The sequence below is a fragment of the Pleurodeles waltl genome, chromosome 7, assembly GCF_031143425.1.
Source record: "Pleurodeles waltl isolate 20211129_DDA chromosome 7, aPleWal1.hap1.20221129, whole genome shotgun sequence".
Lineage (NCBI taxonomy): Eukaryota > Metazoa > Chordata > Amphibia > Caudata > Salamandridae > Pleurodeles > Pleurodeles waltl.
This window is the reverse complement of record NC_090446.1, coordinates 458,181,278-458,199,680: the sequence shown is the minus strand read 5'-3', so window position 1 is coordinate 458,199,680 and position 18,403 is coordinate 458,181,278.

Sequence of the window (18,403 nt, the reverse complement as noted above, 5' to 3'; positions counted from 1 at the left end):
CTGCATTCATTCACCTGTTTGAGTATTTAACTATGATAAGCGCACATTTACTACATGCATATAGAATGTAGGAAGTTGGCTCTGTATGTACTATTTCAAAGTACGAAGTAGCATGCACAGAGTCCAAGGGTTCCCCTTAGAGGTAAGATAGTGGCTAAAAGAGATAATTCTAATGCTCTGTTTTGTGGTAGTGTGGTCGAGCAGTAGGCTTATCAGAGGTTAGTGTTAAGCATTTGTTGTACACACACAGGCAATAAATGAGGAACACACACTCAAAGACAATTCCAGGCCAATAGGTTTTTAGATAGAAAAATATATTTTCTTAGTTTATTTTAAGAACCACAGGTGCAAGATTTACAAACAGTACTTTAAATGAAAGGTATTTAACTTAGGATCTTTAGGAACTTTGAATTAGCAAAATAGCATATACACTTTTCACACAAATGGCAATAAGCTATTTTAAAACTGGACACTGCAATTTTCAACAGTTCCTGGGGGAGGTAAGTGTTTGTTAGTTTTGCAGGTAAGTAAACCACCTACAGGGTTCAAAGTTGGGTCCAAGGTAGCTCACCGCTGGGGGTTCAGGGCAACCCCAAAGTTGCCACACCAGCAGCTCAGGGCCGGGCAGGTGCAGAGGTCAAAGTGGTGCCCAAAACGTATAGGCTTCAATGGAGAAGGGAGTGCCCTGGTTCCAGTCTGCCAGCAGGTAAGTACCCGCATCTTCGGAGGGCAGACCAGGGGGGTTTTGTAGGGCACCGGGAGGGACATAAGTCAGCACAAAAAGTACACCCTCAGCGGCACGGGGCGGCCGGGTGCAGTGTGCAAACAGGCGTCGGGTTCGCAATAGGTTTCAATGGGAGACCAAGGGGTCTCTTCAGCGATGCAGGCAGGCAAAGGGGGGGGGGGGCTCCTCGGGGTAGCCACCACCTGGGCAAGGGAGAGGGACACCTGGGGGTCGCTTCTGCATGGGAGGTCGGATCCTTCAGGTTCTGGGGGCTGCGGGTGCAGTGTCTTTACCAGGCGTCGGGTTCTTAGAAGCAGGCAGTCGTGGTCAAGGGGAGCCTCTGGATTCCCTCTGCAGGCGTCGCTGCGGGGGCCCAGGGGGGTCAACTCTGGCTACTCACAGGGTCGCAGCCGCCGGGGAGTCCTCCCTGTAGTGTTGTTTCTCCACAGGTCGAGCCGGGGGCGTCGGGTGCAGAGTGGAAAGTCTCACGCTTCCGGCGGGAAACGTGCAGTCCTTTAAAAGTTGTTTCTTTGTTGCAAAGTTGTTTCTTCTTTGGAGCAGAGCCACTGTCCTCGGGAGTTCTTGGTCCTCCTAGATGCAGGGTAGTCCTCTGAGGCTTCAGAGGTCGCTGGACCCTGGGGAACGCGTTGCTGTTGCAGTTTTTCTTGAAGTGGGGAGACAGGCCGGTAGGGCTGAGGCCAAAGCAGTTGGTGTCTCCGCCTTCTCTGCAGGGCTTTCAGATCAGCAGTCCTTCTTCGTCCTAGGTTGCAGGAATCTATCTTGCTGTGTTCTGGGAGCCCCTAAATACTCGATTTAGGGGTGTGTTTAGGTCTGGGGGGTTAGTAGCCAATGGCTACTAGCCCTGAGGGTGGCTACACCCTCTTTGTCCCTCCTCCCTGAGGGGAGGGGGGCACATCCCTATCCCTATTGGGAGAATCCTCTATCTGCAAGATGGAGGATTTCTAAAAGTCAGAGTCACCTCAGTTCAGGACACCTTAGGGGCTGTCCTGACTGGCCAGTGACTCCTCCTTGTTGTTCTCATTATCTCCTCCAGCCTTGCCGCCAAAAGTGGGGCCGTGGCTAGAGGGGGCGGGAGACTCCACTAGCTGGAGTGCCCTGGGGTGCTGTAACAAAGGGGGTGATCTTTTGAGGCTCACCGCCAGGTGTTACAGTGCCTGCAGGGGGGGGGTGAGAAGCACCTCCACCCAGTACAAGCTTTGTTACTAGCCACAGAGTGACAAAGGCACTCTCCCCATGTGGCCAGCAACATATCTGGTGTGTGGCAGGCTGCTAAAACTAGTCAGCCCACACTGGTAGTCGGTTAAGGTTTCAGGGGGCATCTCTAAGATGCCCTCTGGGGTGTATTTTACAATAAAATGTACACTGGCATCAGTGTGCATTAATTGTGCTGAGAAGTTTGTTACCAAACTTCACAGTTTTCAGTGTAGCCATTATGGTGCTGTGGAGTTTGTGCATGACAGACATTGTAAGTGCAGGGTAGCCATTAGAGTATATGGTCTGGGAGTCTAAGGTTTTGCTTAGACACTGTAGGGGCATAGTGCTCATGCACTTCTGCTCTCACCTATGGTATAGTGCACCCTGCCTTAGGGCTGTAAGGCCTGCTAGAAGGGTGACTTATCTATACCTATAGGCAGTGTGAGTTTGGCATGGCACCCTGAGGGGAGTGCCATGTAGACTTAGTCATTTTATCCCCACCAGCACACACAAGCTGGCAAGCAGTGTGTCTGTGCTGAGTGAGGGGTCCCCAGGGTGGCATATGGCATGCTGCAGCCCTTAGAGTCCTTCCCTGGCACCAGGGCCCTTGGTACCAGGGGTACCAGTTACAAGGGACTTACCTGGATGCCAGGGTGTGCCAATTGTGGAAACAAAAGTACAGGTTAGGGAAATAACACTGGTGCTGGGGCCTGGTTAGCAGGCCTCAGCACACTTTCAAATCATAACTTGGCATCGGCAAAGGCAAAAAGTCAGGGGGTAATCATGCCAAAGAGGCATTTCCTTACAGAAGCCCCCCCCCAAACAAAAGAGGATGAGACTAACCTTTCCCAAGAGAGTCTTCATTTTCTAAGTGGAAGAACCTGGAAAGGCCATCTGCATTGGCATGGGCAGTCCCAGGTCTGTGTTCCACTATAAAGACCATTCCCTGTAGGGAGATGGACCACCTCAACAATTTTGGACTTCCACATTTCATTTGCATTAGCCATCTGAGAGGTCTGTGGTCAGTTTGAACTACAAAGTGAGTACCAAAGAGGTATGGTCTCAGCTTCTTCAGGGACCAAACCACAGCAAAGGCCTCCCTCTCAATGGCACTCCAACGCTGCTCCCTGGGGAGTAACCTCCTGCTAATGAAAGCAACAGGCTGGTCAAGGCCATCATCATTTGTTTGGGACAAAACTGCCTCTATCCCATGTTCAGAGGCATCAGTCTGCACAATGAACTGCTTGGAGTAATCTGGAGCTTTGATAACTGGTGCTGTGCACATTGCTTGTTTCAGGGTGTCAAAGGCCAGCTGGCATTCTACAGTCCAGTTTACTTTCTTGGGCATTTTCTTGGAGGTAAGTTCTGTGAGGGGTGTCACTATAGATCCATATCCCTTCACAAACCTCCTGTAGTACCCAGTCAAGCCAAGGAATGCCCTGACTTGAGTCTGGGTTTTTGGAGCTGCCCAGTCCAGAATAGTCTGGATCTTGGGCTGGAGTGGCTGAACTTGGCCTCCACCTACAAGGTATCCCAGGTAAACCACAGTTCCCTGCCCTATCTGGCATTTGGATGCCTTGATAAAGAGGCCTGCTTCTTGCAGGGCCTTCAAAACCTTCTTCAGGTGGACCAGGTGATCCTGCCAGCTGGAGTTAAAGACAGCAATATTGTCAAGATAAGCTGCACTAAAGGACTCCAAGCCAGCAAGGACTTGATTCACCAACCTTTGGAAGGTGGCAGGGGCATTCTTTAAACCAAAGGGCATAACAGTGAACTGATAATGCCTATCAGGTGTGCAGAATGCTGCCTTTTCTTTTGCTCCTGGTGCCATTTTGATTTGGCAGTACCCTGCTGTCAAGTCAAAGGTACTTAAGTATTTGGCAGCACCTAGTTTGTCTATCACTTCATCTGCCCTTAGAATGGGGTGGGCATCTGTCTTGGTGACAGAATTAAGTCCTCTGTAGTCCACACAAAACCTCATCTTTCTCTTTCCATCTTTGGTGTGAGGTTTGGGGACTAAGACCAGTGGGCTAGCCCATTTGCTGTCAGAGTGCTCAATGACTCCCAATTCCAGCATCTTGTGGACTTCCACCTTGATGCTTTCCTTAACTTGGTCAGACTGTCTAAAGAAATTGCGTTTTTGACAGGCATGCTGTCTCCTGTGTCCACATCATGGGTACACAGGTATGTCGGACCAGGGGTTAGGGAAAAGAGCTCAGCAAACTGTTGCAGGACCTTCCTACAGTCAGATTGCTGTTGGGCAGAGAGGGTGTCTGAATAGAACACTCCATCAACTGAGCCATCTTTAGGGTCTGTGGAGAGGAGATCAGGGAGAGGTTCTCTATCAGCTTCCTGGTCCTCATCTGTTACCATCAACAGATTCACATCTGCCCTGTCATTGAAGAGTTTGAGGCGGTTCACATGGATCATCCTTTTGGGGGTCCTGCTAGTGCCTAGGTCTACCAGGTAGGTGACCTGACTCTTCCTCTCTAGCACTGGGTAAGGGCCACTCCATCTGTCCTGAAGTGCCCTGGGAGCCACAGGCTCCAGAACCCAAGGTTTCTGCCCTGGCTGAAACTCAACCATAGCAGCCCTTTGGTCATACCAAAACTTCTGGAGTTGTTGGCTGGCCTCAAGGTTTTTGCTTGCCTTTTCCATATACTTTGCCATCCTTGAACGTAGGCCTAGTACATAGTCCACTATATCTTGTTTGGGCTCATGAAGAGGTCTCTCCCAGCCTTCTTTTACAAGAGCTAGCAGTCCCCTTACAGGATGGCCAAACAGAAGTTCAAAGGGGGAAAACCCTACTCCCTTCTGAGGCACCTCTCTGTAGGCGAAAAGCAGACATGGCAAGAGGACATCCCATCTCCTTTTGAGTTTTTCAGGGAGCCCCATGATCATGCCTTTCAATGTCTTGTTAAATCTTTCAACAAGACCATTGGTTTGTGGATGCTATGGTGTGGTGAATTTGTAAGTCACCCCACACTCATTCCACATGTGTTTCAGGTATGCTGACAAAAAGTTGGTACCTCTGTCAGACACCACCTCCTTAGGAAATCCCACTCTGGTAAAAATACCAATGAGTGCTTTGGCTACTGCAGTGGCAGTAGTCGACCTAAGGGAAATTGCTTCAGGGTATCTAGTAGCAAGATCCACTACTACTAGTATGTATTGGTTCCCTGAGGCTGTGGGAGGTTCAAGTGGACCCACTATTTCCACACCCACTCTTTCAAAGGAGACTCCCACCACTGGAAGTGGAATGAGGGGGGCCTTTGGGTGTCCACCTGTCTTACCACTGGCTTGACAGGTGGCACAGGAGACACAAAACTCCTTGACCTTCTCTGACATGTTGGGCCAATTGAAGTGGTTGACTAATCTCTCCCACGTCTTGGTCTGTCCCAAATGCCCAGCAAGAGTAATGTCACGAGCTAAGGTTAGACTGAACTCCTTAATCTCCTGAGGCACTACCACTCTCCTAGTGGCACCAGGCTTGGGATCTCTTGCCTCAGTGAAAAGGAGTCCATCTTCCCAATAGACTCTATGGGGGTCATTCTGACCCTGGCGGCCGGTGACCGCCAGGGTCACCGACCACGGGAGCACCGCCAACAGGCTGGCGGTGCTCCCGAGGGCATTCTGACCGCGGCGGTTCAGCCCCGGTCAGAAAGGGTAAACCGGCGGTCTCCCGCCGGTTTACCGCTGCCCCATTGAATCCTCCATGGCGGCGGAGCGCGCTCCGCCGCCATGGGGATTCAGACACCCCCTACCGCCATCCTGTTCATGGCGGGAAACCCGCCATGAACAGGATGGCGGTAGGGGGTGCCGCGGGGCCCCTGGGGGCCCCTGCAGTGCCCATGCCAATGGCACGGGCACTGCAGGGGCCCCCGTAAGAGGGCCCCGCAAAGTATTTCAGTGTCTGCTTTGCAGACACTGAAATACGCGACGGGTGCAACTGCACCTGTCGCACCCCTGCAACTACGCCGGCTCAATTCTGAGCCGGCGTCCTCGTTGCAGGGGCATTTCTGCTGGGCCGGCGGGCGCTCTTTCGGAGAGCGCCCGCCGGGCCAGCGGAAATGTTTAAATGGCCGCCGCGGTCTTTTGACCGCTGTGCGGTCATTTCACGGCGGTACCTTGGCGGACGGCCTTCGCCGTCCGCCAAGGTTAAAATCACCCCCTATGTGTTCCTGTTATTTATCCATTGGACTCTTCAGCAGCTTGCTGCCTAAGGCCTTCAAGAGAGGAACAGGTTTCTTGCCCCTTACACAACTGCTCCCTTGAGGGTCCCCCTGGGCCCAGGAGCTCAACCTAATAAGGTTCTAACTCTATGGGCCCAGTCCCTCAGAGGGCAGAACTTCTTCCTGGGAAGAGAGGTTCTCTTTTTCTCGTTGTGTTGAAACTGGTTCCCCAGTTTTCTTTCCTTTTCTCTTGGAGGGTTGGGCCCTTTTTCCAGGCTCCAACACCACTTTTTCACCCTGAGCCTTGCACTGTGCCCTTGTGTTGACATACACCAGTTCAGGGATACCCAGCATGGCTGCATGGGTTTTGAGTTCTACCTCAGCCCATGCTGAGGACTCCAGGTCATTTCCAAGCAAACAGTCTACAGGGATATTTGAGGAGACCACCACCTGTTTCAGACCATTGACCCCTCCCCACTTTAAAGCTACCATAGCCATGGGATGTATTTTAGTCTGATTGTCAGCGTTGGTGACTGGATAAGTTTTTCCAGCCAGGTATTGACCAGGGGAAACCAGTTTCTCTGTCACCATGGTGACACTGGCACCTGTATCCCTCAGGCCTTCTACACTTGCCCCATTAATTAAGAGCTGCTGCCTGTATTTTTACATATTAGGGGGCCAGGCAGCCAGTGTGGCTAAATCCACCCCACCCTCAGAGACTAATGTAGCTTCAGTGTGAGCCCTGATTTGCTCTGGGCACACTGTTGATCCCACTTGGAGACTGGCCATTCCAGTGTTAGCTGGAGTAGAGTTAGAAGTGGAACCTTTCTTGGGACAGGCCTTGTCTCCAGTTTGGTGTCCTGGCTGATTACAGTTACGACACCAGGCCTTTTTGGGATCAAAGTTTTTACCCTGGTACCCAAAATTGGATTGTGAAGAGGCTCTGGACCCTCCCTCCTGAGCAGGTTTTTGGGGCCCTATAGAAGACTCTTTACTTTTCCCCTTGGATGTCTCAACACTCTTCCCCTGGGGAGTCTTTGTGACCCCTTTCTTTTGGTCACCCTCTGTGGAAGTCTTGGTCAACCTAGTCTTGACCCAATGGTCCGCCTTCTTTCCCAATTCTTGGGGAGAAATTGGTCCTAGGTCTACCAGATGCTGATGCAGTTTATCATTGAAGCAATTACTTGAAAGGTGTTCTTTCATAAATAAATTGTACAGCCCATCATAATCATTTACACCACTGCCTTGAATCTAACCATCCAGTGTTTTTACTGAGTAGTCAACAAAATCAACCCAGGTCTGGCTCGAGGATTTTTGAGCCTCCCTAAACCTAATTCTATACTCCTCAGTGGAGAATCCAAAGCCCTCAATCTGGGTAGCCTTCATGAGGTCACAGGATTCTACATCTTTTCCAGAGAGTGTGAGGAGTCTATCACTACACTTTCCAGTGAACATTTCCCAAAGGAGAGCACCCCAGTGAGATCTGTTTACTTTTCTGGTTGCACAAGCTCTCTCAAAAGCTGTGAACCACTTGGTGATGTCATCACCATCTTCATATTTAGTTACAATCCCTTTTGGGATTTTCAACATGTCAGGAGAATCTCTGACCCTATTTATGTTGCTGCCACCATGGATGGGACCAAAACCCATCTCTTGTCTTTCCCTTTCTATGGCTAGGAGCTGTCTCTCTAAAGCCAATCTTTTGACCATCCTGGCTAACAGTAGGTCATCTCCATTGAGATTGTCCTCAATGCTTCCAGAGTTGCTGGACTCTCCTGTGAGAGAAGCAGCATCTCTGACTATCACATTTGGAGTCAGGGTTTGAGGGGTCCTGTTCTCCCTAACTAGGAGTAGGGGTGGGAGATCCTCCACTTCACTAGCTTCTTCCTCTGGGAGGGCATCCTCAGAGGGGTTGTTCTTAGCAAACTCTGCCAAAAGCTCCTGGAGCTGTGCTTTGGTAGGGTTTGAACCAGTTTTAATCTTTTTGGTTTTGCAGAGAGACCTTAACTCTGACATCCTAAGATGCAGGTAAGGGGTGACGTTGAGTTCCATCACATTCTCTTCTGCATTAGACATTATGGGGGTTATTCTAACTTTGGAGGAGGTGTTAATCCGTCCCAAAAGTGACGGAAAAGTGACGGATTTACCACCAGCCGTATTACGAGTCCATTATATCCTATGGAACTCGTAATACAGCTGGTGGTATATCTGTCACTTTACTGTCACTTTTGGGACGGATTAACACTCCTCCAAAGTTAGAATAACCCCCTATGTTTCTAAAAGTTGGAGTACTTTTTAAGAATCTAAAACCATCTCTAGAACTTAATTCAAACTTTTACAAAACTTTTAAACTCTAAAAGAAATGCTAACAGGGACTAATACAAGGCCCTAGCAGGACTTTTAAAAAATTAGAAAAATAGCTCAAATTTCAAAAATCTGTTTCTAATGACAATTTTTGGAATTTACTCGTGTGATCAGGTATTGGCTGAGTAGTCCAGCAAATGAAAAGTCTTGTACCCCACCGCTGATCCACCAATGTAGGAAGTTGGCTCTGTATGTACTATTTCAAAGTAAGAAATAGCATGCACAGAGTCCAAGGGTTCCCCTTAGAGGTAAGATAGTGGCAAAAAGAGATAATTCTAATGCTCTATTTTGTGGTAGTGTGGTCGAGCAGTAGGCTTATCAGAGGGTAGTGTTAAGCATTTGTTGTACACACACAGGCAATAAATGAGGAACACACACACTTAAAGACAATTCCAGGCCAATAGGTTTTTATATAGAAAAATATCTATTCTTAGTTTATTTTAAGAACCACAGGTTCAAGATTTACAAACAATACTTTAAATGAAAGGTGTTTCACTTAGGAACTTTAGGAACTTTGAATTAGCAAAATAGCATTTACACTTTTCACACAAATGGCAATAAGCTATTTTAAAACGGGACACAGTGCAATTTTCCACAGTTCCTAGGGGAGGTAAGTGTTTGTTAGTTTTGCAGGTAAGTAAACCACCTACGGGTTTCAAAGTTGGGTCCAAGGTAGCCCACCGTTGGGGGTTCAGAGCAACCCCAAAGTTACCACACCAGCAGCTCAGGGCCAGTAAGGTGCAGAGTCAAAGTGGTGCCCAAAACGCATAGGGTTCAAAGGAGAAGGGGGTGCCCCGGTTCCAGTCTGCCAGCAGGTAAGTACCCGTGTCTTTGGAGGGCAGACCAGGGGGGTTTTGTAGGGCACCTGGGGGGACACAAGTCAGCACAAAAAGTACACCCTCAGCGGCATGGGGCGGCCGGGTGCAGCGCACAAACAGGCGTCGAGTTCGGAATAGGTTTCAATGGGAGACCAAGGGGTCTCTTCAGCAAAGAAGGCAGGCAAGGGGGGGGCTCCTCAGGGTAGCCACCACCTGGGCACAGGAGAGGGCCACCTGGGGGTCGCTCCTGCACTGGAGGTCGGATCCTTCAGGTCCTGGGGGCTGCGGGTGCAGTGTCTTTACCAGGCGTCGGGTCTTTGAAGCAGGCACTTGCGGTCAGGGGGAGCCTCGGGATTCCCTCTGCAGGCATTGCTGTGGGGGCTCAGGGGGGTCAACTCTGGCTACTCACGGTCTCGTAGTCGCCGGGTAGTCCTCCCTGTAGTGTTTGTTCTCCACAAGTCGAGCCGGGGGCGTCGGGTGCAGAATGCAAAGTCTCACGCTTCCGGCGGGAAACGTGTGTTGTTTCAAAGTTGCTTCTTTGTTGCAAAGTTGCAGTCTTTGTGAAGCAGAGCCACTGTCCTCGGGAGTTCTTGGTCCTTCTAGATGCAGGGTAGTCCTCTGAGGCTTCAGAGGTCGCTGGACCCTGTGGAATGCGTCGCTGGAGCAGTGTCTTTAGAAGTGGGGAGACAGGCCGGTAGAGCTGGGGCCAAAGCAGTTGGTGTCTCCGTCTTCTCTGCAGGTTTTCAGCTCAGCAATCCTTCTTCATCTTAGGTTGCAGGAATCTATCTTGCTGTGTTCTGGGAGCCCTTAAATACTCGATTTAGGGGTGTGTTTAGGTCTGGGGGGTTAGTAGCCAATGGCTAGTAGCCCTGAGGGTGGTTACACCCTCTTTGTGCCTCCTCCCTGAGGGGAGGGATGCACATCCCTATCCCTACTGGGGGAATCCTCCATCTGCAAGATGGAGGATTTCTAAAAGTCAGCTTAGGGGCTGTCCTGACTGGCCAGTGACTCCTCCTTGTTTTTCTCATTATCTCCTCCGGCCTTGCCGCCAAAAGTGGGGCCGTGGCCGGACAAGGCGGCCAACTCCACTAGCTGGAGTCCCCTGGGGTGCTGTAACAAAGGGGGTGAGCCTTTGAGGCTCACCGCCAGGTGTTACAGTTCCTGCAGGGGGAGGTGAGAAGCACCTCCACCCAGTACAGGCTTTGTTACTAGCCACAGAGTGACAAAGGCACTCTCCCCATGTGGCCAGCAACATGTCTGGTGTGTGGCAGGCTGCTAACACTAGTCAGCCCACACTGGTAGTCGGTTGAGGTTTCAGGGGGCATCTCTAAGATGCCCTCTGGGGTGTATTTTACAATAAAATGTACACTGGCATCAGTGTGCATTTATTGTGCTGAGAAGTTTGATACCAAACTTCACAGTTTTCAGTGTAGCCATTATGGTGCTATGGAGTTCCTGCATGACAGACTCCCAGACCACATACTCTTATGGCTACCCTGCACTTACAATGTCGAAGGTTTTGCTTAGACACTGTAGGGCATAGTGCTCATGCACTTATGCCCTCACCTATGGTATAGTGCACCCTGCCTTAGGGTTGTAAGGCCTGCTAGAGGGGTGACTTATCTATACCTATAGGCAGTGTGAGGTTGGCATGGCACCCTGAGGGGAGTGCCATGTCGACTTAGTAATTTTATCCCCACCAGCACACACAATCTGGCAAGCAGTGTGTCTGTGATGAGTGAGGGGTCCCCAGGGTGGCATAAGACATGCTGCAGCCCTTAGAGACCTTCCCTGGCATCAGGGCCCTTGGTACCAGGGGTAGCAGTTACAAGGGACTTACCTGGATGCCAGGGTGTGCCAATTGTGGAAACAAAAGTACAGGTTATGGAAAGAACAATGGTGCTGGGTCCTGGTTAGCAGGCCTCAGCACACTTTCAAATCATAACTTAGCATCAGCAAAGGCAAAAAGTCAGGGGGTAACCATGCCAAGGAGGCATTTCCTTACAGTGACTGACTGCCGTTAGTATGGAGGCCAGAACCTGAAAAGATCTCTGTTGTCCAGCCAGTGTACCCTAAATGCCCTCCAGGAAGGCATTGCTCTGTTGGATTTGAGTGAACAGCCCCTGAATGTCATTCACGATGGTCGAATGACCCACAGAAATGGTTCTCAGGAGGTCAATAGCCTCCTCACTGAGGGCAGCAGTGATCAGGGGGCTGGTGCAGAGGTACCTGCGGCAAAGGAGACTCCCACCCTCTTGGATGGGTTGGCACGGCCAACTGGGTGGGAAGCTATAGGGAGGACGGTGATAGAAAGGGGGTGGTGGAAAGAGATGGTAATAGGGTGGTCCCAGATGGATCTGCCACCACTGGGGAGTGGGCACTGGAGGACGGTTAAGATGAAGATGTAACAGATCCAGTCTTTCCCGTGGCAATCCCCTCACCCTTTGGGCCACTGGGTCCCTCTGTGTCACTGGTGTCGTGACTGGAGGTCCCATGGCCAGAAGCTTCCCCTCTCGGCTGTGCCCTGTCTCCTTCACCTGCCGGTGTTGAGGCTGAACAACAGAAAGTGAGGTACGGTCATCACATTCACCAGATACCACTTCCGTCATAAATTACACATCTCCCATTGCATCATGTTAACCAACACCTTAAGGTACTACCAGTAAAGTACCAACAACATGTCACAACAAGACACAATGTATCTCCCTCAATAAAAACATTACTACACACCAGCTAAGCTAGCTAACTCACACCATAATACCATTATTTAAGTTGACCAATCACACTGACCATAACATGACAAGGTGACTTTGCCACATGTTACAGGTTCTCTATCCACAACACAATAAAAGACAAAAGCTGGCAAATAATCTGGGAGATTTATATGGTCCTGTGCATCATTCTCCCTAATTGTATAAAAACCAAAAGAATGCACACTTCCATGAGAAGGAAGGATCCTCCCTATCAATTTGGGAAGGAGTCACTAGGTCTCTGCAAGTACTCTGTACAAGGAACAAGTCCAGACTCACTGTCTGGTGACATGCTTCATCACTGGGCCATGCTCTTTGTCAGGCCAGCACTGCAATGCCTTATTGGCCCCATAGCGGCCTCTTTGCCAGAGATCTTTTCAATATATTTACCAGAGATGTATGCAAGATTGTGGGATTGGAACCAAAAAGAATGTTAAAATTGACTAGATCAATCCAAAGGACAAACCTTGATTACTAAATGGAGCCCCTGTCAAGTTTAAAAACAGAAGAAAAAGGTGGGGGAAGCTGGACAGAATGATCCAGTTCCCCTCCAAGTTAGTCTATCTTGCGTCCTGTATCCCTATTCTAGGTACTAGAAAAAAGAGAGGTTGTGTGGGTATTTGCTACACTACATACCCTAAATATCTGGTCAACATGTTTCTCGCTCTGATAGTCTAAATATTTGTTTGCGAATCGTCAGGACCTACAAAAAATCCTAATCCTCACTAAGAGAGTAACAGTATTCACTGTCAAGTAGACACATACCATAAACCTTACTATAGTTTTTGCAACATAAGGAAGGGCCTGTTGAAAAAAAGGTACAAAGATCTGTTTACCAATATTTCATTCTGAGAGCAACGGTTACATTTCATCCTGTGCCAATTAGTGTCTCACATCTAAGTGGAAACCACCAAAAACACTACTGGTGCTCAAAGAACGTGGGAGGTGAGAACAGCCATGTGTCATGGAACATGTGCCCAATACCTAATAGATTAACTGTTACCCTTCTAGAGTCAGGAGAGTAGGTCCCTTGGGGGTAGCATTGGGCGCTGATCATTCAAAAAATGTATTAGTCTAAACAGACAGTGGAACAAGAAAGGTAATCAATATTGTATGCATGTCACCAATTAAAAAATTGCCTCTCAAAATAATTGGTCGATCATACCCTAAGAGGCTCCCTAATTATTAATAGTTCTCTGTATGGGGTGAACTCATGTAGAAACTGCTTAATTAGTACACCTCTATCCAAGGACAGTGAGAGGACAGCTCAGGTTGCAAATCACCCTAGATGTACAGTACTCCAGAGCCCAAATCATAAGTTTACCCAAAGTTAGACACTCTGTTATGTTGCAATCATAGCATGAGGGTCCACCTAAACCCCTTGTGCTCACAAAGTGTGAAGGGTAGCCTTGCTTAATTTAAGCAGTCCTCAAACTTGACAGCTCCCGCCTAGAGATTAGATGTCATGGAGAAAGGTCCTTCTTCTAAGAGTAACATCGCATGGCCATAAATTGTTATACAATCACCGAAGTATGGTCGAGAATAAAACAACTTACTAATGCCCAAATGAAGCATTGGCATATTTGTATGATCACCACGAAAAAGCACTCAGCAACATGGCCATTATTAATTAAGCAGTCCTCAATACTGACAGCTCCCACTCAAAAGTGCATAGTAATGAAAAATGGTGTGCTTCTTAGTGATTCTTGTGTCATGGTGACTAATTATGCTGACCCCGAAGTTTGACAGATCCCGCCCGGGGATAAAGCAGAACCCACAACTTACGAGTTAGCGTATATGTTAAGACGCTGTCAAGAGAAAGGACAGACTCAGCAGAGTGGTGGCAAAAAAAGTTACCCAATCGCCAAGTCAATCATGCTGGTCCACACACATCTCACATCGTAAATAAATGGCGCTCCAAGACTCCTACAGGGGAGAGCCGAAAATGGATACACTTACTTGTAGTGTGAACGCAACTGTCAGGGACACCTACCCCTGTTCCATGCTTCCTGGAATGAAGTCTGTTCAGAGGGGCGGTGTTTTAAATGTAAGAGGTGACACCAGAGGAACTGAAAACAGTCTCAGAACTCAAGTCCAGAACAGTGGCAGCCATCTTGGAATGAGGTTTTCTGGTAGAGAGGAAGCGTAAAAACTGAAAATGGACACCAAGGTATGGTCCAGAAAAGTGGCAGCCATCTTAAAGTGAGTCAGAAAAAAGGACTCGGAGCTAGAATCCAAAAATGTGTCAGCATCTTGAGAAGAGTTAGGTTGAAAGCAAGGGAGGCATGAAAAACAGGGTGCTATGGTCAAAAATGTAGTGACCATCTTTAGAGTGAATGTAGAGTCTACAAGACACGGTGGTTGAACAAGAAAGGAAGAAAACCACAACTTCAGATTTTAGTGATTATTATGAAAGGGACTGACACACAGACAATAATTCTAATTGGGGAGATAGCTGAAAAAAGGAGGTCATACCCCCATTTGGGCACCTTCTACAGGCTTATGATGTTCATTCTGTTTATAGATTGTGTTACATCAAGGTGCCAAATGTAGTGGGCCAGGTGTCCTCATCATGTAAACTCCGTTCACAGGATTTCGTCATTCAACCGGGTTATGTGGGTCTGCAGCAGTGCTTAATTTGTGCTTGTTGTTTCCAGTGCTGAGCACCAGCACTTATTTTTGAGGGAAGGGGCTTATTCTTCTGCCTCAAACATTTGCTGCGAGCAAAAGACACATATGGGAAAGACGGAGGAAGAGAAAAACGAAAAAGCATCACAAAGGGTTTAATTAGAAAGCTGCAAGAGTGAGCTGAAGGGGAAGGGAGTGGCTTTATATGGATTGAAGAGGCCCGAGATGGGCTTAGGATTACGCCTCCTCAGTATTCCGTATTCACCCGTTTGATTGCAGCGTGTTTAACAGGAGGACTTTGGGCACCGGCACCTTTTTAATTACAAATTAGGCACTGGTCTGCAGTTTAAAAACCCATTGTTGTTCTTTCAAGAATAGCCTCTTAGTGATATCAACACAGTTTACTATAGCATCCAATATCACCCAGTTTAGGTCATTGGGTGTGTGTCCTGTGTTATAAAGTGGTTGGTCAGTTTGGTAGAAGCCCGTTGACATGGTGCTCTGATGTATGTTAATCCGAATCTTTTTCATCCTGGTGGTCATACTTATATAGCGAAGGTCGTATGGACACTGAATCATATAATTACAGTTCTTAGTGCAACAATAGGTATGTTTATATAAATGCCAGACCCTAGCAATTCCTAAATCCACCTCTGTAGCAGTCATTGATAAGGGGCAAATGCTGCAGTTGCCACAAGGATGGTATATTACGACTCTGTCATCCCATCTCTAGGGGGCGCTGTCTACAGCCTGGGATTCACCATTAATACTCATCCAGAGTCCCTTTCTGACCCCTGCTTGCTTCCCATGTTGATATGGTATGCTATTGTAGAATTACATTTGCTTCCATGGACTTCAGGTCCCATAAGACCTGGATTCCACTAGCCATTGTTTCCAATGGAAATAGTCCTGTTGTTCCTTTGTACTGGATTCTCTCCTCCAGGACTTCTGTGAGACTGGAACTGTACACACCTGTGATCAATCTTGTGCTGCCCATTGCATTCCAGCCTTGTTCCTGCTTTGCTTCAGCATGAACCTGCTCTCTGTTTCTCAGCCCTGTTGCTTCTTGTTCCAGCTCCCTGTGTTCCAGTTCTGTTCCTGCTTTGCTTCAGCCTGAACCTGCTCTCTGTTTCCCAGCCCTGTGTACTGCTTGTTTCAGCCAGAGCCTGCTCCCTGGTTCTCAGCCTTGTTCCTGCTTACTTCAGTCAGAGCCTGCTCTCTGTTTCCCAGTCATGTTTCTGCTTGTTTCAGCCAGAGCCTGCTCCCTGTTTCTCAGTCCTGTTCCTGCTTTGCTTCAGCCTGAGCCTGTTCCCTGTTCCTGCTTTTGCCTCCTAGTTTGTTTCTTCTGTTTCTATATCCTCTTGGGTTATTGTGTCTGAGTCTGGTAAATGTACTGTCAGTCCTCACCTGTGTATAAGTGTTCTCCTTTGTTCTGGAGTTGGCGCCTGGTTTCCAGGAGGCAATTCCTGCCCTATCCTTTGCCTAGTGTTGTATGTAGTCTTAAGTGCCTAACAGTGACAGTGTGCTATTGTTGTTTTTCCAGGAATTGCCACTGTGTTTCCAGCTGGACCCACAAGGGCTTGTCTTGTGTATGTAAGTACAATCCTTGTTTGTGCCCTAAGGGTCCAGAGACAGAATCACTTCTGCTGCCTCCTTTCTATGGGGCTTACGGGTGACTATCTGTAAGAGTAATCTGCACAGAGGCATTGATATTCCTGTTGCTGTGGGAAGTTCTGATCCTTAACTGTGTACAACCTTAGTGGTAACTCCAGTGTGGTTGACCATTACTAATTCATTCCCTGTTTAATCACACTAAGGTTGCTCTGCCTTCACTATCCTGTTTCTGTGCCTTACTTTAGCTGTCCCTTCCCAGTGTATGCCTTCATCTTCCCTTTTGCTTCAGTACACTACTTCCATTGGGATATATTCTGTGACCTAAAGGGGTGCTCCGCCCCGAGTCCTGACAGACCCGCCTGGAACCATGACATGGTGTCCCTTGACAGGAAGCCAAGTCTGAGATGTTGTGGTAATCGTAGCAAAGGTGCGTCTAGGTCTACTGTGTATGACCAAGTCTCAAAAAGAGGTCGATCACCTGCACTCATTAAAATGCGCCATCTCTTACTGATGATCTTCTTTACCTGATTAGAGAGGGATATGTAAGTCATAACACAGGTTAATCTCTTGTGTTGAGGTTTTGAAAAATCAGTAAGTAATACATCTCTCTGTGTACTGCGGACTGTCTTCCTAGCCTGTAAAATCACATTGGCAGGATAGTCTCGGTTATACAACTTTTTGCTCAGGGAATCAGCATGTACATTGACGTCGACAGTGTCACAACAGTTCCGCCTTAGCTTTAAGAACTGTCCATATGGCAGATTAATCCGTAAGGCTCTGGGGTGATGGCTTTCAAATAAAAGTAAGCTGTTCCCATCCGTGTGTTTGTGATAAACTGCCAAATTTAAGAATCCTTCTCTCAATATGATGCAGAGGTCTAAAAAAGACACCTCCTGGTTTGAAATAGTAGCAGTGAAGTGTAGATGCTGGTCCAGGGTGTTAACCCAGTTAACAAATTGTATTGCCTGTTCCTTGCTCCCTTTCAAAAACACTAGGATATCATCCATGTATTTTCGCAAGTTGGATATTGGAAGTGAAAGGATGCGGGGACTCCAAGATATGGCGCTTTTCAAATGAATACATATATAGACAGGCCGGACTTGGAGCAAATGTACTACCCACAGATGTCCCCTGTATCTGGTGGTATAATCTTTCTTCAAACTGATTTTTTTTTATTTCAAAACCAATGTGTCACATTCCAATATAAATCGCATTGGAGTACTATAATCCCATGTGATTGAAGAAAGTATGTCTTCTACCACTTCAAGGGTGGCATCCTGGGGTATATTAGTGTACAAGGACTCAAAATCAAGACAAATCAACATGTCGGTGGAGCTACATGAGTTAATCTGATTCAAAAGGACCAAAACATCCTTAGTATCTTTTAGAAAGGTGGAGGTCTGCTGCACTATGGGTTGCAGGAAAAAGTCACAACACTTGGACAAGGGTTCTAGTACAGATACTATATCTGACACTATTGGACCTCCTGGATGGGGGTAGTCACCTTATGTATCTTGGGTAGGCAGTAAAAATAAGGAATTTGTGGTTCCTTCATGTCTAGGAAAACCACCTCTTGGTGGGTAATCAATCGGGCTGCCTCTGCCTTTTCTGTCATAATCCAGATCATCCATTGTAATTGTTAAGTGGGGTCCACAGTAATGTATTCATAATAGGAGGTACCTCCAAATAATCTCAAGCACTCTTGTCTATAGACTGTGGTGTCCAAAACCACAATAGCTCCTCCTTTGTCAGCAGGTTTTATAGTGATCTCTGTATCAAGAGCTAGAGAGTGAATTGCCTTCTTCTCGGCCCCTGACAGATTCTAGAATGTTTGTCTAGGTCACAATATATGGATATCATTCACAATATTGCCTTTTCAAAGGTAAATACCTCAATAGATAACTATTGGGGGGTTGCATGAAGGTGGAGGGGTTCCTTAAGTTGGTAACCCCAGTCTGAATGGCTGCTGGTCGATCTTTGAAGATCATACCGGCCTGACGAGGAGCATGACCCAAGGATGAAGCATGTCACCGGATGGAGAGTGAGGGCCCTTGCTCATAGTACAGAGAGCTAGTGACTCCTTCCAAAATTGATAGGGAGGAACCTTCTTTCTCTTGG